This window comes from Meriones unguiculatus, chromosome 10, assembly GCF_030254825.1.
Source record: "Meriones unguiculatus strain TT.TT164.6M chromosome 10, Bangor_MerUng_6.1, whole genome shotgun sequence".
NCBI classification, from domain to species: domain Eukaryota; kingdom Metazoa; phylum Chordata; class Mammalia; order Rodentia; family Muridae; genus Meriones; species Meriones unguiculatus.
The window spans coordinates 28,547,321-28,574,930 of record NC_083358.1 but is presented as its reverse complement, the minus strand read 5'-3'; the positions used below and the strand labels follow the sequence as shown (position 1 = coordinate 28,574,930).

Genomic DNA, 27,610 nt, shown 5'->3' with positions numbered 1-27,610 from the left:
AGTTAATCTCAATACAGTGGAAGAGGAATGAATGCTCCAATTCACGTCACTTACCTTAAAAGATTAAAGAAAACGATTGTAAAGTTGTGTGACTTAGCAATTGTAACAATTGTGGTTAGAAATAATTTAAGTTGTTTGTAAGATTGAGTGGTGGGTAAGATTGCCTAAATCTTTCAACATACTATATTCTCAATGTCTTGTTAGAAGCATAATTGGAGAAACTTCTGAGATCTATGCCCTAGAATAACTTTGTCCCATTCTTATCTATGAAGGGCATGAGCATAGTACAGCAGCAGCATTGTGTAAACAGTTCTGTTCACCTGCTATTAACATGTAATAAATGTGATGGCTTCAGAGTGTTTATAAGGTGTGGGAAAGGCTGCACTTTCACTCTCCAGGCCACTTAGTTTTTCCTCTCTTTGTTGTCCATGTGGACCTTCTTTTTTCCATTCCTGTTTTCAGCTGAGAGGGTAAAATGTAAATCCAGCAATGGTCATGGAGCTATTCACTTTCAATCTTCACTTTCAATCAAATTGTAACCACTATTTTTAAAAATGTGGCCTGCAAATTTCTTCCACAGGAGAAATTTCACTGCTTTTCCCGTTCTTGTTTGGATGGTTAAAGCAGAAGTTTCCTACTAAAGCTAAAATGGTATTAAAGTCACATGTTTGCGTAAGAGGCAGATGCTGATTAAAGGTTGGGTTTTGGTAGTGTTCTACTGCAAAGATATTTGACAACCTGCTTCTTATTCATTTAAGGAACGTTAGTTCTACCAAATGATTAGATCTATCACTCCTGAGATGGAGAAATGGTTAGAATCAGTTACGACCTAGAACCAAGGCTGCAGGGTATGCTGTAGGAGAATGGACATGCAGCCAACTCTCCCAGTAACAAGTCAGTATTCTGTCAATTAGGTTACGCTAAGTAACGACAACCCTAACAAGTGCTCCTCACTGTCATTCTTCTATGTGCCAAAGACTTTACAGCTTATAATCTCCCCACTGGCACCATTCTTTAAGCTACGGACGCAGGTGATGGATAGGTAGAATGATAGAGAGGTAGGAAACAATAATTTGACAAAACTGATATTGGGTTATTGCCCCAAATATATGACTCATAAACAATAAGTGAATAGCTTACAGGGATTGTGAATTCAGCGTACTGTGTTCAGCTGTAATATTTTAATGAAATTGAACAGCCGGAAAAAGACAAGTTTATTTTACTACTTTAATCAAAAAAGTATTTTTTTTTCCTTTTAAAGGTAGAAATAGTTGAGCACAAAGTTAAATTCTATTTGTTAAGCCCTGACAGCAATATATGAATAAAGGAGGGATTACCTCCTTGTAAATTTTACGACAAATTTGGGAAACTTGATTTCTTATGTAAAAAAGAATTATCTCCTTGTGATATTTATATAACTCTCCACATCTTTTCACTTTATGTCGTTTATGTCACATGGGGAATGAAATTTAACTGTATGCATTATTCTACCTAGAAATAGAGAGGGTATGGTAGGCATTATTCGAAATGTTAATAGGATGCAAATATACATAACCCTTTTACTCAATGCTCTGTAACAAATGTTCTTAGATACTCAGTTTAATGTTTCATCTAAATATATTCATTTGCTAAGTATTTTTATATTCCTAAAATTATAATAAATACAGCTAGAAAAGAAATCTCTATGCCGTATTTCCCCTTGTGCATGTATGCAAGAACCAAGTATCCTATAGACATATATCAAGATTGAGGGCTATAAAATTGTTTTCGAAGACACTGACTGCAATTCATATAATGTTAAAGTGAACACTCACACAGCGAATGTTATATTTAAATGTAAGAGAGACAGAGAGATGGAAAGTGTGGTAGAGAAGGAGGGAGGAAGGAAGGGAGAGAGAGAAATAGATATGAATGAATAAATATGTAGGATAGAATTAAAGACTGAGAGCAGTGGAGTCATGCTCTGATATACTTTTATATTCCCTCAGAGTTATTCAAAATGGAGATACTGAATTGCCCAAACTGTGACCTGACAGTTGGAAAATTTTCTCTAATGAAATATACCTATGCATGCTACACAGTTTAAAAGCATTCTGTGATGCAAATTGAATCTTGGTTGTTCTTTCAGTTATACCACACTGAACTATATAACATTTTATATTCTTTTATTATTTAAAATTATTTTGGATAATAAAAAACCTGATCTGTACAACAGGAATGAAACTGTTTTTAAAAGGGAAAAGCTGTGACTCAAAATACACTTAAAAAACTTATAAAATTTCTGTAGAAACAATTGTAGTAGCTACATCCTGGAATTGCACTTTACATATGATTGTTTCTCCCCCCCCAGACTCTTAACGAAAATGCTTAGAAAAAGTAGGGAGTAGAGTAGTTGGCAATTTCTTAATGCATTAAGTGAATGTTTACTGGGCACTAACTCTGTACTTGGCCCAGGACCAACCACTGTCAGCTTTCAAAATTGTCTTTAGCAATAGAGATAGGATAGGAAAATGCTTGAAGGCTATAAAAACAAGTTTATTTTTTTTTCTTATAACACTTTCCTTGAAAGATACATAAAATCACACCTATACATTCTACCTACAAGCAGAACTTTAAAAAATAGACATTTACAGGCAAGAAATGAGTGATGTTTATGATAGAGACAAACACATGACATTTAAAACACACAAAAAAATAAAAGCTTGGGATATGATAGAAAAGGAAACAGTATTGGTACCAGTGCTATTTTGTGAAGTGGCAATGGAGGTTTAGTCAGCGGCAGCATATGGGAGAAGAAGCTAAATGGCATCCCTTGAACTCATTTCTTTTCTGACCTTTTGAAGTTACTAGGTTCAGCTAATTTTCTGCTCATGGTTACATCTGAAGTGGGTCCCGTAGACAGGAACACGCAGTTCAGCACAAATAAATGGTGAAGCTCAACTTTCAAGGAGAATGAAAGGAGACAGTACTAAAATCCATTTGGATAATTAAGTCTTGCTAAATCAGATGGTGGCCTTTGCCCATCAAAAGCAAAGTATTGTTCCAGGGCATAATTACAAAAAAAGATTCTAGGTGAAATCCCCATAGTGTCCTAAATGGCCCGCACAAAATATTGCTTAAAAGACTGTCCATGATACAAATCTGGAAAACCAACTGCACAAATGATAGGACTTATAGTCAGATTAAATGACAAGGAAAACATGATTAAGTTCCACTACTTCTACCAGGTAATTGTGTAGGCACACTTTTGATGAGCTATCTGGCCATGCATTGCATATGTAATTACATGTTTTTGAATAACACACAAGAGAGGATTATAAGGATATGCCTTAGTTTCTGACTGAAGCCTGCAGTAAACATGTACTGCTCCAAAATAAAGAGCTGTTCCCTGAAATAATGAGCAAAGTTGGTCCCATTTCATCCGTGAATGTCAGTGGTGCTGAATACAAGAGGCAAAAGGAAAACCTGTCCTCTTTTTTTCTCCTCTCTGAATAACTTTGTAACAAATACAAAATTATGGAAACAAGTACTAGCAGTAACCCTGGACACATTTTTTTTTAAAGAAAGCCTTGCGATTTTAATCTGTGCCTACACTCAGAAGATTGCTCTGATAGCACTTGTCTCTTTGCTTGTCAAGCGCCAAACCTTGCACCTAGGCCGGCAAACTGGTAAGAAGTAAAAAGCGAATGCCAGTTTAACTTACAGATAGTTATAGTTTTGCATATAAATTTCGCTCAATCTGGGAAGTTGATGAAGCCATAATAAACTCGTTTTTGAGCAAAAGAATACTCACTTTTGCCCTCGTAAACACTAATTTGCTAATTGTGAGAAAGTCTTCTGAACTGCTGGTGGACTGTGGACTCTACCTTTTAATATATGTGTGTTCTTTCTCCTCTGATAAGCAATGAACAAAACCTAGAAAACAAAGCCGAAAGTTACAGTTTCTTGAACAGAACTGGGGTATACTCCTTGTTTGGAGCTTCCTTGATTTCTTCCAACAGTCTGATCTGCTAGGCTGCCACAGAGCAACAGACGTAAAGCATCTGTCTAGTTTTCCGGAACTAGGATGAGATGAGTACGTTCATACAAGAGTCTTTACAAATACTTTCTCCAGGGGTCTCACATCCTCCCAAGTGGTTTTAACAGTGCTTTGTTCTTTTGGGAGCTTTGACATGGCTGATGCCACAACTGTCCATATGGGTGATGACCACAGTGACCAGTTGCAGGAGATGAATGATGCCTTGACTGCTGTGTTATAAAACACTTAGTGCAGGGTACACTTTTCCTTTCTTTTACAGCTGATATGCATACAGCAGGTATGGCAGGGGCTGCTCTAAAATGGTCTGCCAGATCCAAGCAGCTTCACGAACTTAAGAAATGCACCCTGAATACCAGAAGTGCAGTCTAGAAGTACTGTTTTAGAGTGCAGAGATTTAGCCATTTAAAGTCTGGAGGGCTTCTAGAGAACATAAAAGATAAAGCAGAATCACTGTTTGTTTGTTTGTTTGTTTGTTTGTTTTTTAATAACGATAAGAATTAGAGATGTACAGGAATTCAGGGTGATATTAAAAGTTCGATAGACAGAATTATAATACAGGTCTCAGAAACGGTAGCCAGTGCCTCCTCCAATGTGTGACGGTGAGCACTTGACCTCACTCTCATACTGTCCTCTTTAGGGCAGAATAAGACTGCCTGGAGCAATACAGAATGAAGCCATCCTGGAGGTGGCAGAAAGGATCCTCTATTTTCAGGAGGGATTTTCCTTAACTCCTCACCCTCTTCTGAGGCCAGAGAAAGAAAGAATAAAAAGAGAGAAATGTATATATCAAAGATGATTTAAAGTCCTCCGAGACAAGGAGTTTTTAGTCTGCTAAAGCTGACTTAAAGAATGCTGCTTTCTCCTTTATTATTTAAATAGGGGGCTTGTCCTAGAATTTCAACCGCGGAGGAAAGTGTGTAAACCTATGTGCACAACGCGATTATGGAGAGCTCTATTTGATGGGGAAAAAAAAAATGTAACCCTCAGAAAACAACCTTCAAAGATGCAAGTCTTCCCAGTAACCCCAGAAACCCCTACACACACATACAACATCCCCCGCTCCCGCCACACGCACAAGCACCCCCCCGCCACACACACAAGCCCCCTCCCCATACACACACACACACACTACAGACAAAATCTCTGCAAAACCCGGACGCAGGCTGATGAAAGGCGGTAGCCAGGGAGAAATTTCAGTGGTGTTTAGCAGGGAAGACAGGGCTCATTTTGCATGCAGTGAAGTACAGCAGCGAGACTGAACGGATGGAAAATCCCACTTTCAAATCTTACATAAATATCTCTTTCTCACATATAGTTTTCCAGTTGAAATGCTCATATAATGAAGGCAGAGGTGACAGCTTAGCGAGGGCTTTTAAGCATCCAGATGGCTGTCGGAGTGTTACAAAGAGGAGAGGAATGTCAAAAAAGAAACGGTCCCAGCCAACCCCAGTGCCTCTTTACGCCTAGTGATGGTCCCTGATGCGAGAGGGTACCGCTCTTGCATACAATCTCGGACTTCTGCCCATACCCGCAAACACAGCGGAGACGGTTAACAGAAAAGAGCTGCTGATCTGGTTAGCAGTTCCAGACGCAGAGGGATTGCTGGGATCATGACCCTAAGGAGGAGACTGCCTGCCACCCTCAGAAACCGTGGCAAAGTTGAAAGGGCCTCTTCTCCCTCCTGGTTGCTTGGTTATCAGCGCTGCCCTTTAATTGGAACTGAAGTGAGCATCTGCCAGCCTTATTTTCCATTTCGGACTAATACTGTGCGTTTACAACAATAAACAATTAATGTTGTTTGATCACTTAACGTTTATCAATCCGAGCTAACAGCTGCCATCTCCGCTCAGGAGGCTAACAGGCTAGTCATTGACACGTCTCGGGCTTCATGCCTTAGAGCAAGAGGCCATCACCATTACAAAACTTTGAGGTTTTTACAAAATCGGGCAAGGGGAGGCTTTAGTCTTTCTTGGGAAAGAAAAAAACATAACGGAGGAATTGTTGGATACCTGTTGGCATCAGCATTGGCGGCAGCACGTTTACAAGGTTTACCAGGCTTGGCTGGAGCCGTGGGAAACCGGGATGGGTCCCTTATGAACCTGTTACCAAGCCCGCAGAACACAGCCAGGAGTCCCCTTCGCCTCCTTTCTGGCAGGGGTGCGGCTGGACCTCCAGGCTTGGCGAATGCTAAGCAGCAAGATCTTTCCGCGCCATGGGCTCTGAGAGAGGGAGAAGTCATCGGGTGCTTACGGAAGCTGCGGGTGCCGGCTGCCGGCCACTGACCGGACGGACCGAAGGTCCTCCCGCTGGCTGGTGCGGAGCAGAGTCTTAGTGACTGCAGAGTGGCTAGGTGGCCCCGGAGCTCCGCAAGTTTGCAGCTGGCACCGCGCCCCCCAGGCTGGAACAGACACTTGTGGGAAATTCTGGCGCTGGGGCTTTTGCAGCAGAGTAGTAGCCCTCAGTCCCACCGAGGGGGTCGCCCTCCTGCGACTAAGAGGTGGGGGCATGCAGAAAACAAGGAGCCAGCCTCTCCGGCCCCTCTGCCTGCTTTCCGTTCGGGCTCGCAGCCTCCTCTGTGCAGGCGGCTAGCGTTCCCGTCTCACCGCACCGACCCCGCAGTGAGGGCGCGCGGTGGCAGCAGCGCCTGCCTGCGTCTCCTGGGCGAAACCTCCAAGCAAGAGGATGACAGGGAAACTGGAGGAGGGCAGCTTGAGGCTCCAAACTCCTCTCTCTATCTGCTCGGAGAGCAATTTGCAAAACCCTTTAGGCAGAACGCGACCCCATCAGCCACAGCTGCTGCTAAAAGAGAGCCGGCTCGGCTGGTACGGTACGGGTGCTAGCATCCCTCACCCACCAGGTGCGTAAGGTGTCCGAGGGCGCGTGGGAATTCCTAAAGGGAGCAATCCCCTCAGCCCTTGCCCTCCCAGAGGCGTCATAGGGGATAGTACTTACTCAGGTCCGGCTCCGGGATGAAGAAAAACCTCAAGCTTCTGGGTTGGGTTCATAAATGGCTGGAGGAACTGGGGGTCAGTTCCCGAGGGCGCCGACTGTCCACGGATCCCCGAGCGCCGGGTACTCTTCTCCGGATCGCGTTCATGCCTTTCGGAGCTGAGGAGCCTGGTGCGGAGATGCGAAGCCGGCGCTCTGGGCTGGGGTGCTCGCAGCCCAAAAGTACAGCTGGTGTGTTGACGCTCCGGTCTATGCCCAAAGAGGCGGCGGCGGAGCTTCGAGGAGGCAGCGAGATTCCAAATCCATCCACTAATTCTGGGCCGAGCGCTCCGGCATGCGAGCCCGCCTGCCTGCCAAATGTAACTGTGAAGTGATGTGGAAAAGTGAGCTGGGTGCCTCCCCTGACGGATCTCATTGGGCAGAGCTCAGAGGCAGGTCTACCACTTGGAAATTCATGTAAGCAGTCCCCCACCCCACCCCCCTCTCCGCCTGGCCCCTGCGCTCTCCCGCGCTCGGTCTCCACTCCCTTTCCTCCTACCAAGAGTGCGCACAACTTTTCGCTGGTCGCTCGCGAGCACGCCCCGCGCGCCTCCGCCGCGGGAGTCACCGGTGAAGATGAGCCCTGCCACGCTTAGCGCTTAGCCTGCCGCGCGGCCCAGCGTTCGGATAAAGACTGCTGGCAGATGAGAAAAGGATGCGCAGGAGGTACCCGCCAGCTTTCTCTCTGTAGGTCTCACCTGAGCCCCGAGGCTAGTTTATCTTGAAAAGCTTCTCAGACACCCAAAGCGTGTTTCTGTGGAGGGCGAGGAGATTGCAGAGCGTGGGCCATTCACCTTTTCCCTCATTCTGAAAACGTCTTGCCTAAGAAATCGCACGTTTGCAAGACCACTGCCTTCTGAAACTCTTGCGTTACTGGTTTCTTGGTGGTGGGTTGCGATGCCGGAGGGGGGCACGTTCCTGATGTCCTAGTGTTTCTACTCCTTTGGGAGGGTGGAATAAGGGATATCAGAGGCAGTCAAGAGGGACTTGCAGTGTAGTGAGTGGGCGGAATGCGAGCAGAACTTGTTGTGGCCATAAGGGGAGGGTCTGGCAAGCTTAATCAGTGTGTACTGACAGTCCCCCGCACCCCCGAGGGAGAGAGCACTGTCTTACAGCTCCCCTTTCTCTACCAAAAGACGCCCCATCCTTGGCTTTTCCAATCCTCTGGTAGACTCTATTCAGAACTCCGATGTTAAGAAATGAGTACCCTGGTATAAGCCAATGCAAGAAGGGGTCCACGAATACTCAGACCAAGGCTTTTCTCTTATGATCACCGAGGCTAACACGTGGAAGCATTTGTCTTCTCTGATCTCTGGTCATCGCTTAACACGGTGAAATACAAGACAAATTAAATGTCCCTTACCTTTCGTCAAAACTCTCCTTCAGAGGAGACCGGTGTTTGTTCCATTTCTGACTCACTAGACTAGACGTGAGTTCTGAGGATGGATTTTGACCATCTGGGGACAGAGCTGCAGCAGAAGGGGTGCAGAGGAGCAGACGCACGAGCTGTAGAGCCTGTACTGTCTGACTCGAATTAATGAGACGCAGTGAAGAGAATGGGAAAATAGGCACAATATGTTTATAATGCTTAGGCAAACTTGGCTTTTTTTTTTTTTTTTTTTTTTTTTTTTTTTGACGCTGCATCTATCCACATACCCTAAAAAGTTGAGGATATTGACTAGCTGCTTCGTATCTATTTGATTCTAATTCTAGTTATCCTATGAAAGAAACTTGGTGAATTATTTCGGGGAGGGAGGTGGCATCAGGAGGGGGGAATTTTTCCCTCAAGCAGTCACTGTTTGTTCTCTTTTCAAAGGCTGTGTCAGCTTATGAGGTATTCTGGAATTGGCTAATTCTGTCTTGGAAAAGAACAGCAGTCAAACCTCAATCAAATTATAACTGCTGTTAGACCAGACAGTCCCAAGTGGACAAAGAAATAGATCACATCTTACGTTGTGCTTAATTTTCAGACACTCATTTTTACTTTGAACAAATGATCTGAACCTTTCCTTGGGGGTACTTTCTTACATCTATGAGAAGGAAAGGAAAGGTCATATATTCCTGAAGGCTGAGGATTGTCACAAGTAACAATGTCATCTCAAAGGAAAACATTGCTAGAAAGAGAATGTCCTCTGATCTAATTTTCCTAAAAAGAGAACCTCAGCTGACAAAACTGAAGGGACTCAGAATCCAATGTCACTGAGTTTAGTTATAAATTTGTTTTGAGTCACTGCACCATATTTACTCTTACAATATCAAAGCACTTTATCTCCTTTGACTCCTGGCCCACTGGAATTTAAGGTGACCCTCTCCACATCTCTAATCTCTACTTGAAGCTCTGCCATAGGAATTTCCTGACAGTTTCTTAGGTGAGGTCTGTGTGATTAAGAAGTGTGAAAGAGGATTAAGATAATGTTAAAAGCCCTATCAGGATATTTCTAAAATAATCAGGGACACTGAAAGGCAAGGCATTTGTCTCTTTAACAATTCCACCCACACTTAACAGGATGCAATGTCTCAGTGGGAAGACTGTACCTCCTCAAGAAAGTGTTTCCTCTCAGCATCCTCTCTGGAGTTACAGTCCTCCAGCAAGAGAGGATGGTGCTCCACCATTTTTTTTTTTTTAATAATGGAGAGGCAAATTGCTTGTGTTGTGGGACTTCACTGGGGAGAATTAGTGAGGAATGCTCTGATAGGGCAGGCACACAGTCAGAGAGACTGGGGGCAAGATGGAAGACTACTATTCAGTTGTACAAGAAGTTGGAGGAGGCAGGATGACCTCACCTGGTTCCACAGGCATCCAGACATGCAGATGAGTTCACTGGGATTCAAAATGGGTAAAATGGAGACAGGCTTCAAGAAGTAATTCTGTTTTTCTTTTCCTCTTAACTGAGCCTCGGTTATAATTTTGGCTAATGGAAACAGTAAAACAAACTGGGCAGTTACTCAAAGGTTTAATGAAAGACTGGCACCAGTTAACATGCTTATAAGAAAACGGGACATAGATTAAGGTGACAGATGTAACTACAACTTCTCCATTTGAAGCAGGGAGTTGTACTAGAGTACATATATTATCAGCGGTATTAAGATGTAACCTTTCCTATTTCTCTTTGCAGCACATGCTTAAAAACTTAACTAAAATAGTCAAAACCAAAAATGTATGTTTACTATGATGTAATGACTGTGGCTTTTCTGTTTGTTTGTTTATTTTCCTTGCATTTTCGTCTTAGATGAGCTAAAGAACACATAAGAATTGCTCCCTGGATGTACCAGGTCCAAAATTGTGGAGGGCTGATTCTGAGAATGAAGGGTGTTTTTACACCAGGATATTTTCTACTGTGTTATCATTTGCAATAATTTATTTTTTAGCATTTGAAAACTGAAGCAGCTCAAGCAAATACAATGTGTAATACACACCATCTTCTCTGCACACTTCTTCAAGATGAAACATTTCTGGAACTGGTGCTTACCTGTGATTCTGGGAGGATAAAAAGTATGTAGTAACTATGATCTTAGACAAAACCAAAGTCCACTTTGGAGATGGTATTACAGCGCAGTGGAGAGTGATGTTTTACTGTACATTAAGTTCTATGTGCAATTCATAGCAGAAACAGAGCATAGACGGTGCTGGGTAAGAAAACATAAAAGGAAATTAAACTTATAAGAAGATTTGTTGATATATTTGAATATATGTGTATCTAACTATATGTTATGGTTGCTGGCAGAGACCAGGAGAGAGCATCAAACCTCTGAGGGCTGTTACAGGTGGTTGTAAGCCTTCTGAGTAGATACTGGGAATATAACTATGATCCTGTGATACAGCAGTAAGTGCTCTGGATCCGTGAGGCATCTGTCCAGCCCCTCAATCTTTACTTTAAACAATATTGAAGAAGTCTTAAGACCAAAAGAGCCTTTCTGAAAAGTTAATAAATGTTTACTTAAACAGGATAGCTTTAAAAAATTATATGAGATTATTTTTAAACCAACTTCTGAATAAAATCATTAAAAGATATTAAAAGTGACCAAACTGATCAATTATGGGGATTTCCTCAAGACCGAGGTGCTCAGTCTGGGGTCCTTCTATGGGTTTCTGCTTCAGCACCTTCTGAAGATTTGACAGAAATGGAAACATGGGGTCCAGAATCAAGGCTCTATTTAGATTTCTGGGTTTTGACAAATGCTCCAGGGAATCCAATTGCTACTATTGCTTGAGAGACACTGCCCTAGGCAATTTCTTTTTCATATGATAAATGTAAAATGAAAAAGAAAAAAATGAAACAAGTGGTATATTAATGCTTCTTTATTTGTTGTTCTGAAGTATTCTGGTTTCAATAAACTATCATAACTAACAGTGATAAATAGAAAATTACCTTAAATAACTCTGTGACTACTTCAGCTGTATTAATTATGGGATTTAATAACTTATTTTTTAGAAGTGGTTACCAATTCTTGAAGTGAAATCCTCTTTAAGTAAGCAGTTCAGGACTATGGATGTTGAGCATTCTCTGCCACTGGCTTTAGCTGTCACTGAAATTAGGGCTGTATCTCTGAATATTGACTGTAATTGCTAACCTCAAGCTTGCCATTATATTTTCTGTAAATGGTGGTATAAACACTTTCTGAAAGACCACATCTGTGCAGAGAGCATTTTGGAGAAGGTCTTCAGAATGGCATTATCTCCCATCTCCCCAGGTGCTCCAAAAGAGATAAGCCCCAATTCTGCTTCTGAACAGAAGTGAGAGAGGGAGGGGCAGGAAGAGAGATTTAAAGGGACTGGACAAAGCTATCACATAAGCCAGCCCCGATCTTCTGAACTACACAGTGAACATTTAGGTTTTAATTTTGTTTTCTTTCTTTCTTTTATTATCTTAAGTGTGAATAATAATTAAATTAAGATCCTGGAGCCCTCTTGCTTTTCTTGGGAGCTAAAATAGTAATAATAATAATAAAATTTAAGCAATGTTTCACATTACTTTTAAGCAGAATAGAAGAAATGAACACTCTTCCTATATATTACTAGTCAGTTATAACATATTTTATTCAAGATTAAAATATATTCAAATTTATTTTATTCAAGTATTTTTAAGATAATTAACATTATTTGAATGTGTTTGCTCGCAACATATTAATAGAGATATAAAGGTGAAAGCAGATATGTAGAGAAACAAAGAAATTGTCACCTTACGTATCTAAAGAAGCTTTTGATTCTAGTTAGTTGGTATCAAGTCGTTTATTACACAGACAAATAGCACAAAAACATGCATTTGAGAAATGCTGAGAGGTTGAAAGGAAATGCTCTTTGAGCGAGTGTGTGCAGGAGTCTTTTGTCAGTCAAGGCTGCATACTGCTGTCTAAGGATGTTTTTGCTCATTTATTTCAGGTGCTGCTGTGTGGGCAACTGGCTACTCCTTGTTGCTTTCTCTTCTGCTTGCAGAGGCACCAGTCCTGTTAGACGGATAGTGAAGCCTTTTTTTTTTTCCTTCTACTTCAAGTGCCCTCTAGCGAGCAATATCTGTGCAGGTTGCTATGTGGAAGAAGGCTGAATGAAGAAAGAAAAAAAAAAAAAAAGGAATTCATCAGTTGCCGTTTTTCATTCCTGAACTGCTCCATTCCTTCCTTTTCCTTGCTCAGAGGCGCTTATTTCCTCATAAGCGCCTGGCAAAACAACAACAAAAAGATGTTGTTGCTTTTGCATGAGAAACAAATCATTCATTTACTAAACTGCGAAGCTGAAATGAATGCTAATCCTTTCTCGTGGGGTTTCTTTTGAGCACTCATCATGGTTTTTCCCAAAGTTGGTACACTATGGTAATCAGGCTAATAAAAGAAGGTAAGTTGTTCCCCAGGAAGAAATTCCGTTTTGTCCCCACTTGTACAGCAGGATAGCTCTAAGGCTTTTGATGTACATAGATTAACCCCTCCATGGGCTTTGAGTTTGTGTCTCCATAAAAGTGCACAATACTTCTTCCTTACCTCAGGGAGGTGGTATGAGGCTTAATTGAAGCTTATAAAACAATTTCAGCTCCTCGGACCCAATTTGATATATAGTTAGACCCACTTTTCATCTACTAACAGGGTTTCAAATTCTCTTCAGTAGTCCATAGGGAAATGTGGCTGAGATTCTGTATTTTCATAAACATGTTGTTAAAACAGTATCTTTTGTAAATAGTGGATTCGCTTAAGAGATTTGGATGTTAAGGACTGTAAATATATATATATATATATATATATATATATATATATATATATATCAGAAAAGAAATATTTCATTGCTCCTGAAAACATGTTTGCATATAATAAATATAGCTAAAGAGGAAGAGAAAAATGTCTAATAAAGCATACGCTGGTCATATCTCCTTAGGTTTTATGCAAACTAATAATAACAGAAGGCAACTTTATCCACATAAGGACTCCATTAAACAGTTACTCTGAGCACAGAAGAAATACCAAGGCATTTTTCAAATGACTGGAATCCAGATACCTGTTACTCAACTTGGAGTTTCTCCTACTGATGTTATTATGCAGCACTGTCTTTGACTGTGCCATTTTAGAGGGCAAATGCAGAGGGAGGCAAGCTGCCATGTAGTATACTCCATTAGACTCTCTACTTGCAGCATCTCTTTAATTATTAAAACTCTGTGCATGTTAGCCACTGCACACATTGTTCAGTGTGGTGCAAAACTAAGGCTCTGAAATTTTAACTGATTTCTTCCCAGATTACACAGTTAATAAGATCACAATTTAAATCAAAAATGGTCTGAAGAGACAGCTAAGTTTAAGAATGTACGCTGTTATTGCAGAGGACCTGATTTGGGTTCTAAACACTCACCTTGGGCCTATGACTCCAGCTCTGGTGTATCCAAACATCTGGTGTCTGAAGGCAACTGTGCTAATATCCACACACTCATGCACACTCACACATACACGTAACTAGAAATAAAAACACAAACCACTAAGATTGGATACTTTTCTGATACTATTCAATATTAAAGTTATGTTAATGCAAGACAATAGTAATCTAATATTTTGTGTTGCTGTGCAGGAAATCAAATCTATTTTCTGCTGAAAGATAAATATGTGTTCTACTACTGAGAAATACTTTCAGCCCCTTACAATCTACTTTCAGTTCAGCTTTACCTCACTGAAAGAATTCACAAGTTGAAATGAAACAGAAACGAATGTTTACATTTGCAAACACTATCACAGTACTACTGATAAGTTGATTTATAATATATACCTCAAAATCCATGGATCCTAAGTTCAATCAAAATTCTCCAAAGAAAATACATGTTTCTCAAAACAATTAGATAATTGATGCTAATTCAACATCATAAATACCATTGCAGAAATTGTTTGGTAATAGTAGATTTGAAAAAGTGTTCCACGTCTTACTTAATTGCTCAGTTTTGTAATTCAAGATTGTCATGTTTCTACTACTATGATTTACATTTGTATAGTCCTTTATCTGTTTTTAAGCACACTGACTTTCTTACATGATCTGTGCAACAATTATGTGAGATGTGCAGGTCTTTTATTTTTCGGTAACAGGCATCTAGAGACAACAGAGTCCTTACAGCATGTCTTCATTTTATAGAAATTGAATTGGCCAGTCTTGTGAGATCTGAACACAGCTATGTAGTTATGTAGACACATAGCTCTTAAAAGACACCACAATCAGATTACAAATGATCAGTCCTTAAAGTGTGCTAACAACCTACCTATTTTTACACATATGATTTTTGGGAAAAAAATAGAGCTAGCAAACTAAACAATGTGTAAGATATGGAGACAAAAGACTGGATAATACAATAAAACACAACACTGTTTAGGAAGTTGGATCCAAATTATTGCAATCTAGAAAAGACACACTCTCACTTTCTAATGAGAACAATGGTATTTCCATCTTTCACCAAGTGTCTGTACATAAGCGTAATGTGTATGAAAGCTTTGTTGCTTTGTAGTGCTTGAAATGTTCCAGGACTTTGGAATCTGGCTCACAAACACAACCCCACAGGTCTCTTCAAAGCAGATCTGTTGGATGAACATTTTTGGAGTGAGGGCTTGGAAATCAGTTATCAGGACAATATCTGGATCAGGTAAAAGGAAAACAGCAACATAAAATTAAAAACAAAAACAAAAAATTCCCCTGGTACAGCAGCCTTGCTAGCCCACATAGGAAGAAGATCCAGACAGTCCTGATGAGATTTGATAGGCTAGGGTGGGATGGTAGGGGAGGAGGGCTCCCCATTTCTGTGATCTTGGAGAGGAGGATAGGAGGGAAAAAGGAAGGGAGAGTGGGACTGGGAGGAGGTGAGGGAGGGGGCTACAAATGGGATATCAAATGAATAAATTATAAAAAATAAAAAAATTAAAGTGGAAAAAAGAGGGGAAAATGTTAGTAAATGTGTTTTCATGTTCTCTAAATATGCCCTGAAACTTTTTCTGGTAGCTGTTAGTAATCCAAACAGTAAAAAAAGAAAAAAAAAATCTTTTCAAATGCAGCCAGTTAAAATGGATCTTTAGTCTCTTAAAGCAGAGCAAAGCCAACTAGCCCAACTTACAGAGTTTGGTGAATATTTTTTTCCTCTTTCTTCCATTTTTCAGACAGTTATTCATGATTTCTTACTCCAAATTATACCACTGTTCCTGGTCAGGGGCAAAATTTTTCACCGTGTTGTTTTACTTCCTCCAAATTACAGAAGAAACAAATCTCCTGGCATTACTTAGTAACCAAAGTTCCCTGTGAGTTCCAGTCAAAACAAACTTGCCTTAGCATTTTGAAATTGATAACTTCATCATTAGATGTCGCAGAAAGGGACTGAACCTTGCAAGAAAAAATAAAAAAGCAAGACAGTGGAGAGCCTTTAAGTATTGTTTCAAGTGTTGGAATAGCATTATTATCTACTTAATTTTGAATAATTAACTAGTTTAATGGCTTTTTTGAGTCTCACTTTCAGTGTGTGTAAGAATGATTCACTAACGAATGTTTAAGGAGAGCTCTCTAGTTGTAGGCGTTCTGGCTGTAAGTTCTCTGCACGTAGCCATCTTCTCTCAGGTGACCCCATTAATGCATCTACTGCCCAAGAAAAGCAGAAAGCCAGAGAATAGATCATTTTCTGCATTTGTACAGTGCATAATGTACAAATGTGTGTGGATGTGTGTGGGGGTGTGTGTCTCCTGGCCAGACAAGACATTCTGCTAGCTCTCAATCACCCTTTAAATGGTACCACCCACTTTACTGAAACACAGTCTGAGCTCCAGGCAAACCACCTGTCCTTCATCTCTCTCTAAATTGTCAATTTCTAAATAGTCATACCTTGTTCATGCAATAACATTTCTTGGAGATAAAATTAGTCTTTCTTGGTATGTTCTCATGGATCAGTGGTTCAATATTTGCCTCCTGGCATGTATAAAGTCCTCTGTTCAATCGCAAGTACTACCAACAAACAAACAAACAAAAACAAAATCAAAGAAAAGAAAGAAAAAGGAAAAATAAAGGCTGGTGATTTCATTCTATCTGCTCCTCTCTTATCTAAATTAATACAATACTAAAGTCAACTAATGTTAAAAGAAAATTATTTCAGTCTTGAAATCTGATAAAGAAACATGGTTTAATATTTCTTATTTAATGACCTAAGGAGAAATAATGTAATTCTAAGGAATAAATGAGATAAAGAGAGATTTTATAGAAGGAGAATTTTGCTACTGTCCAATGAAATGTCAGCTAGGAGTCAGGAAAACACCATAGCTTAGAGACAAGGGAAAAGTTTGACCATCCTTATTCATGTCAGGGTTCAAAACTTCTGGCAGGATGCTTTTGATCGGGTCAGCACTTCAGAGGTAAATTACCTTGCCAATCGTGAGTCAGCTTCTTCATGCCAACTGACCTCTGGTTAAGTTGCTCTATTTATCTAATTTCCTGGAAGCCATGGGCTCTCGATATCAAACTCTGAACACCCTTATGCCTGAAGGGTAAATTCATGAGTCAAGGCTAAGGAAGATGGTACTACTTATCCCAGATCTTGACTGAAGCATTGATTTAAAAATGAGAAACTTTGTTTTTAATATTAAATATTTATCTATTTGGAAATGCTTTATTATGCTGCTGTGTAACATTATGGTCACCCATCGTGTCCCCCCCCCGCACACACACACACACACACACACGTACATCATAATTACTCCATTGAATAATTATGAGACTCCTTACTCCTTTGAGTCACTCTGAGACTATCAGGGCCAGCTGGTGAAACAGACTGTGGACCCAGAGAGATGATATTCTCCCTCTCAAATAAATGACAGTCATGCTGTATTTCCCAAATGCATCTCTCTTACGGTTTGCACCTAAATGTGCTTCCATGTAGGCTATGAGCAAGAGCCTGGAATCTGGCAACATCACTGAGAGGATTAGCATTATTTAGGACATGGCTGTCATGGAAGGAAAGAAGTTAATCTGAGGCAGATTCTATTAGTGGATAGTAAAACCTTGGCCCTTTATTCTACTAGCCAGGCCCCAGAGAGAAGTATGATCTCCTCACTAAGTGTACAGCCTCACCGTGGTCTGAAGACAACAATGCCAAGTAGCCTTCAGCTGAAACCAAGTGCCAAAATCGATCTTTTCTTCCTTTTTACCTTTCAAGTATTTTCTCACCCTGACCAAAAAAAAAAAAAAAAAAAAAAAAAAAAAAAAATCAACACAACCACAAATGTAATGTTTTGTGACTTCGAGATGTGGACAAAGATTTATTTACTTCAGAGATAGCCTGAATGGCCAATCAAACAAATAATTCCACTCCAGTCTAGCTTAGAGAAAAAGTGAGTTTATCTGGGTTACTTACAGAAGCATGGGTAAGTGCTCATGTACAAGAGCTTGGGTGGCACAAAGGTACCTGCATCAGTGAAAACCCTAGTGTGTGGGTCACTCATGAGAGCTGCATTCCTAGAACTCCAGAAACCATTTTAAGGCAGCCCAGCTTTGTACTGAGCTTTTATGATCCTACTTTATTTCTTGATTCTGATGAGCCTCCCTCCTACAGACAGTGGGGAGGGGGAGTATTTCAAGTCACAGGCACTAGCTACAAAACAGATGTGTGTTCTCAGTCTTTACTCATATGCTCACTGTATTCCCTCTGTTTATTGTCTAGCATGAGCTTTAATATATTGTCTTGTTGTTTATGCTTTTTTTTGTCTGATATCGTCACTAGACTGATTCTTAGCTACTTGAAAATAGTACGAATAAGAATGGCTAGAAAGAAGTTGTTTCTGACTTCAACGATGAAGTTAAGAGTTTTGAATGCTGCAAGTCCAGAGCTCCTATCTTGGGACATCTTAAACTCCCTTAGTACCCATTTACTGTCCACTTTTTGTGTCTTTTAGATGTCTTTAGAATTTATGAATAGGCCCCTAGTTTCCACTAACCCAGAGGCTGAGACTGCTATCAGTCAACATCTAACTCTTTGAACAGAGTTTTTCCTAGTTTGCTGTAATTTACCTGCTTAATATATATACCACCAATTTGAAAACTGTTATTTTATGACTTCCTTTGTTTTATTACTATAAAAGGTTCATGAAACTGCTGCCTCAGTGAAACATGCACACTCATATTTGGCTACTTTTATTCCTTTGAGGTGAGAGCCATTTCTTTCTTGGGCACCAAGGACTCTATTATTCATATCTGTGAGTCCTAAACTTAGCTTAAAGCCTGATCTATAGTCCATGTTTAGAGATCATATTATCTAAAATGATGAACAAGTGGCTAGGGCTGCAGAAATAACTATGGAATTATTTTCAGCTGCTAACTAGAAATAGACCCAGATTTGGACTTAGAAAATCAGATGGCCCAACAGATCGGTGTAGGGAGCTCAAGCAGATAACAGATTTCACTGGAAAAGGGAAGAGGGAGAGAAAAGCATGGTAAAACAAAGCAAAGCCAGGAAACTCAATCTCCTTACACAGAAATAGAACAGTCAAGAAAGCAGAATTAAAGAGAGTATAATTTCATATATACACTGTATATATGTATACATATATATATATATGACACAATTAAGTGTGAACACAGGAAGACAGGTCAGATCTGTAATGGTGATTTGCATTCTCCTTGTAAGTGTTACTAATAGTAATCATAATCATAATTACAATGGAACCAAGTATTAAGGTGGATACTTCTTCTTAGCAGCTCATAATTTAATACCTGATAGTTTATAAAGCAGGTTCCCTTTTAGGAAGCTACTGAACCCCCAGGTCAACTATACTGTCTCCTTTAGTATTACACCCTCACATATGCCATTCCACCCCAAAGACAGAGCTTTAAAACTGATTCCCACTATGCAGAGCTGAGAGTTTCCTTTAAGAACAGAAAATACATTTTGTCCATTTATCTTTGAATCCCCAGGAGCACAGAAGAAATGCTCAATAAATTTTTATTGATTTATTATCTTATATTTCCCCACAGCAAGCTACAAGATAAATAGTCCTGTACCCCCAATATTTTAGGTGAGGAAACCAGAGACACCTGGTCAGAATTGGAACCAGCTAACAAATTTCTAATGTTTTCACATGTTATTTTCCTTTACAGTGCTCTTCTCCTGCCCAGGGAGACCACCAAGACTGCCAAGGTCACATTGCTTATTAATTACTTTTTTTTTTCCTTGTGAGGAATTCTAGGAAAACAGTTTCCTTTCCTTCTTATTCAGATGGAGAATCAAAGAAGTTTCCTGGCAGAGTGCCCACATATCTTTGTTTGCAACAATCAAGGGCAAAACTGCGCACTCCTCAGTCAGCCGTGAGCACCTAAAGCACTCTTTCTTATGTTGACATGGTAGAGAACAGGAAAGGTATATGTCTGGATGTTAAAATCCATGTGTATTCTAGGGGAGATGGAATTAGTGGATTCCTGATTAATTTATACTTAAATCAATGAAGTGTTTTGCAAAAGATATTTGATGTTCAAGAAGCCTTTTAAAGGAGTCTGATGGGACTTTAAAGCTGTTTTTGTCTTAAGAAGGGAACTTATCTTCTCCATGATCTTAAACACAAATAATTTATTTTCAAAGTGTTATTTCAGAGCAGAATCTTATTGCTTTCAAAATCTTTCTACTTACATATATTTAGAAGTGGTTAATTATTATTTTATCATATTGTTACTAGTTTTTTTAAATCTATATATCATCTATCTTTCATTGTTTATATATCATCTATCTGTGTATCTATCGATCTATCTATCTATCTATCATCCTATCTATTTATCCACATCACCTATTTACCTATCTATGTATTCATCTATAGCTATTTATTTTGCTAATGGAATTCACAGAATGATAGTTTTGTTTAAAGACCTTACCAATCAATATATTGGATCTGATTTCCTACAAATAACAATAATCTGAGAGTTAAAGTAAGGTTTTAAGTCTGCAAGATACACTTTCTGTGTAAAGAAGAAATACCCAAAGTACAGTGATGGAGGCTTAAATGGATGGAAACTTTTTCAAGTTTGTAATACAGATGAAATAGAAACATAAGTGTGCTGAGAGTCAATGATAATTTGAAGTGACTGAGTAATCCTGTGCTAGTGTTTGGCATGAAGTCATTCTGTTTATCCCAAACAACCATTTGGAGATGAGGATGTGATCACCTCCTTTTTGCAGAACAAGAAATGTGAAATAAAAGAAAGGGATGCTGAATTCCTCAAATCCTGCATCTGCTAAGAAATTCATGTCATTTCTATTTATGGTCTGTATCTGTACCAAACTTCTTAGGAGAGCTCAACATTTGTCATGAGTGTCCTTGCTGCTGTGATTTCTGTTGTAACACAGATCCTAGTTGCATGAAATAAGTTGATGAGAGATTACACACTTTTCAATTATCTGTCTGAGATTTTGTCAAGAGGGAACATTTCTATTCTATTCCTGCCTGAGCTGATGCCTCTAACAAGTAGAATGCTGGCTCGTCATCAGAGCCTGAAGAAGACTCCAAGTGTCTCTTTGAATCTAACAATGTTTTGCATTCATTCACTTTATTTCCAAGTTTACCTTGTGGTGTGGTAAGTAAAAGTAACATTCTTATTTGAGGTATGGGTATAAGGTTCCCTTTTAAACAAATGTTTATTTTACAGTTTGAAGAAGTGAGGTGATTAAAATATTGTAACACTCAGATGGTGCACAGACAAAAAAGAAAAACAATACAACTATATTCATGACTGAAGCTTGAGGAAGAAAATCACTATATTGAATCAATATCCTTTCAAAGAGCCATCATGAAGCAAATTATCATTTTTAAAATTTTTTTCTTTATTATTATTATTTATTACAATTTACTTACTTTTTATCCTGACTGTGACCCCTCCCTCCTGGTCTCACCTTACCTTCTCTTCACCCCCTCATTCGCACCCTCCCTCTTCCTCTCCCCTCCATATCCCTCTCATAGTCCACTGATAAGGGAGGTCCTCCTCCCCTACTATCTGACCCTAGCCCATTAGTTCTCATCAGGACTGTCTGGATCCTCTTTTTCTGTGGCCTAGTTAGGTCACTTCACTTGATCAAGTGAGTCCAAGTGAGAGACAACCCCTGCTATTCTTACTAGGAAACCCACATGGAGTCTGTCCTGCCCATGTGCTACGTATGAGCTGGGGGTTTTGTCATCGTCATGCATGATCCTTTGTTGATTCATCAGCCTCTGCAGAGCCCCTGAACCCAGATTATTTTTGGTTTGGTTGGTCTCTTCTTGGAGCTCCTGTCCCCTCCAGGTCTTTATATTCCCCCTTCTTTCCTAAGATTCCCTGTACTCTGCTTAAAGTTTGGCTATGAATCTCAGCATCTGATTCGATACCTTGATGGGTAGAATCCTTCAGAGACACCCTGTGGAAACCTCCTGTCCGGCTCCCTGTCTTCTCGTACTTCTGATGTCTATCTTGTTTGCAAAAGAACCCTGAGATTCCACCTTACACCCATCAGAATGGCTAAGATAAAAAACTTAAGGGACAACATATGCTGGAGAGGTTGTTGGGAAAGGGAATCCATTTTGTATTGATGGTTGTAATGCAAACTTATACAACCAGTTTGGAAATCAATCTGGCACTTTCTCAGAAAATTACAAATGGTACTATCTCAAGATCCAGTTATACTGCTCCTGGGCACATATCCAAAAGATGCTCAACCATACAACAAGGACATTTGGTCAACTATGTTCATAGCAATTTATTCATAAAAGCAAGAATCTGGAAACAACCTAGATATCTCTCAACTGAAGAATGGATACAGAAATTGTGATATATTTACACAGTGGAATACTACTCAGCAATTAAAAACAAGGAAATCATGAAATTTGCAGGCAAATGGTGATAACTAGAAAAGATCATCCTGAGTGAGATAACCCAGGAGCAGAAAGACACACATGGAATATACTCACTTATAAGTGGATATTAGACATAGAATTTAGGATAAATATACTAAAGTCTATAGTCCTAAAGAAGCTAAACAACAAGGAGTACCCAAGGGAAGAGGCAAATTGTCTTCTTAATTTAGGAAATATACAGATTTAAAGCATTATTTCTGTATTTTAATTTTGTATTATATTTCAAATGTTCCAGACATCATCACTTTGATTTCCTATTAAAAAATCAATATGAAAAGTGATGTCTTGGAGTTATAAAAAGTCTCAGGAATACAGCCTACACCCATGGACAATTAAAATGTACTTTCAGGTACAAACTAAAGTATTAGATTTTTATATAGTCACCTCTCCATGCTTCCTTCCAGTAAAATTTCAAGACACTAACCATAATTTTCAGTCATAATCTTGGACTTAAAAAACATCACAGCCTTCCTCTTATTCAGAGACTGAAATAAATAAAGGAAGTAAATCTTCCCAATGTACAAATTTGGAGTAGAGTATGTAAAAAAACAATGTGAAAGCCAACTTCCATTATTTTTTTCTGCCTATTTTATTTGGTTTATCACTCAGTTTTATTTGGGGAGACATTGTGGTCCTCTTCCCTGAAAGTTTATTTTTATATGTTTTCCTTTGCCATTGCAATGGGAAGTCAACATATTGCTCATAAAGTGTTAAAGTCTTTATGAACTGCTGATGGATATCAAGAAAATGCTCTGAGGATTAGGAAGTGATATTGTGGCAAAATACCCAGTTCCTCTAAATATTACCTTCAGTAGTATTGTAACAAATATTGCTGAAGAAAGAAACTATAAATCACTGAATTCCTAAGTGCTTAAGGCTGAAGGACCGTTTATGTTTTCCTTTTGTTTGAATTATTGGCCAGCACAACTGAATAAGGAAAAGAAACATTTTACCAAGAAAAGTAAAGAAAAGAGAGGAGGAAAAAGAAGAGGCAGATGACAGAGGGAGAGAGGATGGTTAGAAAGCGTGATACAGGAGAAGGTAGAGAAATGCTAAACATACTGTGGTATGGAGTAGTCTCGATTTCTTTTTATTTTGTTCTGAGATGAGGCCTCATCATATTTACTCAGCTCTTACCACCAGGTTCTGTATACAAGACCTGATTTACCTACTCATTCATTCATTTATTTATTTTAAATTCATCTCTTGCAATGATATACTAAAGCATTTAGGTAAGAGTACTTATGAGGTGCTGGAGAAATGGCTCAGAGGATAAGAGCACTGATTGCTCTTCCCAAAGGTCCTGAGTTAAATTCCCAGCAACCACATGGTGGCTCACAACCATCTAAACATGAAATCTGGTTCCCTCTTCTGGCGTGCAGGTGTACATGCTAACACACATTGCATAAGTAACAAATAAATAAATCTTAAAAAAAAAGAGTACTTATGATTAGAAACACGCCAATACCATTTCTTCATTTCTAATCAAGGTCAGGTGTGTAATTACGGTTCTGGAAAGCATTTTGGAAATGTCTAAAATGTATGCAGAAAATCTGGGACATGTTCTGTGTCTTACCCCTTAGTAGGTAAGGGAGTTACAAAAATTACTCTTTTTTTTCTACCTGCCACTGTAGATTTTTTCTTACTACCTGAGTCAGGCAAGATGGATATACTAATTTATTATAGGTCCTTTTTGTCAATATCAGTTTAACACCTATACAGAGTTTCCCTCTCCTCATTTGTAGGACCTATTAGTGAAAACAGTAAAAGATGTCTTCTTCTCAGTGGTCCTTCCCCCTACTCTCTATATAACATGTAGATTGTAGTAATTCTAATAACATGAATTATATGTGAAGAAATGTTGTTAAATATAAACATATACATCATGAAGGTTATTTATATTGATAAACGAAGCTAAAGACAAGAAAAAAATCATCTTTCCATTTACATTTTCTCTGAACATTTTAGTCCAATCTTTCTCATTTTATACAGTGATACGAGAAATAGAAATGATGGGTTTGTGTTGCATGTGTGAGGACAGAATCGCTTGTAGCAGACATACTTGTCTGGCTTGTCATTACCTCTGAAAATTTCACTGTAAGTGTATCTCATTAAGTGCTAACACATTATGTTGAGTCCTTAGCTATGGCAGTATTTAGTTTGATTAATCCATGAGAAATCAGTGTCTTATTAATGTATAAACAAGTGCATATACAAATACATCTGTAAGACTACCCAGTTTCATCTGCATGCATTAAATCTCATGTTGTTCCCTACTTAGGACCAGGTGCAGATAATTAAAAGATGAATAAGCTAAGTTGCCCTCAAAAGCTCAGTCAAGTGGAAGAGACAGACAATGGGAAGACATAATTTTGGTATAAGGACAGCTTTCAAGTGCTGCAGCATAAAAGGATGATGAAAATGCGAAGGCTTAGGAGTCTGAGAACATCCTTGGAGATGTCACTTCACTGCCATGATTATCCTTACGACTGTCTACCATTGGGAGCCTCGTAGCCTCTCAGATAAAGTGCGTGGGTGTGGCTGAAACGAGGATTCACAGCACGATCAAAGAATAGCAGTAGACTATGTTCTGGGACAGTCGAATAAGCAAGCCAAAGAGCCTTCTCTTTGGGGCTGAGAAGCTAGAATGCCACTCTATTAATCCTCTGTCCTACCTCGAACTATATAACAAACACGTATATTCAGCTTTATGCTAGCTGCACGAAAATATAGTGCTAGAATTGCACAAAAAATACCTGAATATGGACCAATGGAGGGAAGAAATACTGTTTACAAAGTAATTACAATACTAAAAGAAAAACAGAAAATACAAAAGCACTGTTCTTGGTGCTTTAGCTCCACGCCAACTGCTCAGGAACTTTTAAAGTACAGGCATTCTCATGGTCTGTGCTTTACAAATGAGGAGTGTGGGTAGGGAGAGCTTAAATATCTTGTTCAACATCATTTGAACAACCATAAAATTATATTGTGACAGCCCAGGTTTCAAGACTTTAGGGCTGGAGTCAGGTTAACTATTATGATAACATACTTTTCACATGACTTGTTTTGCTTGGTATTTCTCTGTTTTATTGATAGTATATCAAAGACATACTCTGAATTCTTTGAATCATTATTGTCTTTATTTTGTATTAAAAGTGTGTGCTTTGGTGTTCAGCACATAACCCAAACTTTTGTTCTAATTATGAGAGGGTCAGAAGCATCAGCAAATATCAGGCCCGTGTGCGAGTGTGCAGTCCACTGTGGCAGGCACATGAACACAATTATTGTTCTACATGCATATGGCAGTATCAGCTGTCCTTCTCTTCCCCTGTTAAACATTTTTATTTCATTGCTTGTGGCTACCTTCTACATTGATCCTGAAGTTTTAGCAAATGATCATATTGCCTAGCCTCCAACCCCTACTTCTACATCCTCCTCTGCTTCTGTCAGACATCTTTGCTCTTGATTCTCCATAGTATCTCCATCCAAACTGTTGTTCTTATCTTCCAGATAGCTGGCGTTTCTCCTGTCATCCTTACTAATGCATCTAGTGACATGGATAGCACATATGTTTTTAGGTAGGTCGAGGCTGCACAACATGGAGTAAGGACATATATGTTACCTTGGTTGACTGTTGGTGTTTGTGAAGTAAAGACTGTCAGTTTCTAAATTGTGCAAATGGAATATGTATCAGCTTAAGTCAGACAAGTTTTTCAAAGTAGACTTTCACTTTGTACACTGAGTAACACATATAGTAATGAATATTTTCCCACTATATATTTTTCTTTAGTGTGACATTTATCATCTCTTAAAATTTGTCCCCAAATTCACTTAGCTAACTAATTTACCACACCCCCTTATGTGAGGCCTCCTTTCCATTCTTCTTTGAACCTGATGCATTGGTTCATTAGGCCATTTGAACTACTTGAACATAACAATGAACACAGATTCATTGGCAGTGTTTTAACCAAGGCAGACAAATCTAATTGATTATGGTTAGACACATTTTAAGATTAATCTCAAGGAAGTGCTTAAGAAAGCCACCAAAAATCATCCAGAATCATACAAGTAGGTTAAATTCCTTTTCCCAAATAAGCTTATATGCTTCCCTCAACTTGAAATGACCTACTTCTGCTGTGAGAATCTAACAAGTTCATGTCTCTGTGAAACTGTCTTGATTTCCTCACCTCAAGGGGAATTAACTCTCTGACTACATGGCACACAGGTCTACAACATACAGATCTTCATTTGCTCCCTGATCTAGCCTCCTAATTGTGACACTCACATCTACCTGCCTGCCCAATACCATCTGTCTTTCTGGCTGGTGGTGGAAGTATTCTTCAAACTCCTACGGCAGGCAATTAAGTGTAGCACTTCCTTGGAATTCAAAAAAGCTGAGATAACTAAGATAACTGATTGATGAGTGAGAAAGAAACAGACCCAAACAGAGAGTGTTATAGTTTAGTATACACCAAGAAAATGGAATTTGAGGGAAGGGTAGATGGACAGGGCCATTATGCAAGTGAATTTGCACGGAGACACCCTGCCTCATTCCTAGTGCTCTCTGGCTTTCAGTCTGCATGAGAACCTTGTCCTACAGACAGACAGACAGCTTCAGGGTGGATTAACTAATCAGCCAAGTGAGAAGAGCATCTACCAGTATGTCTGCAAAAATACTTCAATTTCAAAAATGATTATTAAAAGCCACAAGGAAGGCACAGATAACACCTTTGAAACATTGACTGGCTGATCAAAAGAGACATTAGTATGTACTCCTTAAGGGAAACTGTTGGAATTTAACATGCATACAAGCAAATCCTATTACTATTTTCTCCTCTGCATTGTCATAAAAATCCAGTCTTTGGAGCTTTCCAACTGCTTCTCAGCTCTTTTGAAAATACTTCCATTTGTTTCTCTTGACTTCTGTGTTCCATTCTTTTCTTTGTTTCTTCTTTCCTTCTCTGTCTGTTTCAATAAAACTGCTTTTTCTGGGTTTCTGTATCTTTTGCATCAATTTTGTGGCATGTTTCTTCTTCACTATTTTTTTTTTTTTTTGTATGTGTGGTATTCAGAAAGGTTTCTTCTTTAGACAGGTGTGTGTAGCCACATGAAAGAGGACATACTTTGTAACATTTTTGAAGAGCAAATGTTACCAGATAGTGTTCCCTTGTGGCTTGGGATTTAATCCTCATTTTCTAGGTATGCTATTTCTACCTCTACAATTTAAATTTC

At 39.2% G+C, this 27,610-nt stretch overlaps 1 protein-coding gene and 1 long non-coding RNA gene across 7 annotated transcripts in view; one reads left to right on the top strand and one right to left on the bottom strand.

Annotated features, from left to right (window-relative positions):
- The window catches only part of Cdh8 (cadherin 8), a 424,317-nt gene extending 416,877 nt beyond the window's left edge, over window positions 1-7,440 (bottom strand). For 3 of the 4 annotated variants that reach the window (XM_060392149.1, XM_060392148.1, XM_060392150.1), the window contains exon 1: window positions 6,992-7,440. The gene's annotated coding sequence lies outside the window, so the exon portion shown is untranslated. The remainder of the gene's footprint in view (window positions 1-6,991) is intronic. The other variant, XM_060392151.1, reaches the window with a different exon arrangement.
- Window positions 7,441-7,557: 117 nt separating this feature from the next.
- On the top strand, window positions 7,558-27,352 carry LOC132656825 (uncharacterized). 3 transcript variants are annotated; one of them, XR_009594575.1, is made up of 5 exons: window positions 7,558-7,693; window positions 10,397-10,520; window positions 12,408-12,857; window positions 19,723-19,863; window positions 24,660-27,352. It is a non-coding gene; the product is annotated as an uncharacterized LOC132656825 (long non-coding RNA). The 3 variants fall into 3 exon arrangements; XR_009594574.1 differs by having other exon boundaries at window positions 7,593-7,714; XR_009594576.1 differs by lacking the exon at window positions 24,660-27,352 and adding an exon at window positions 21,141-21,336 and having other exon boundaries at window positions 7,593-7,714.
- Window positions 27,353-27,610: the final 258 nt, after the last annotated feature.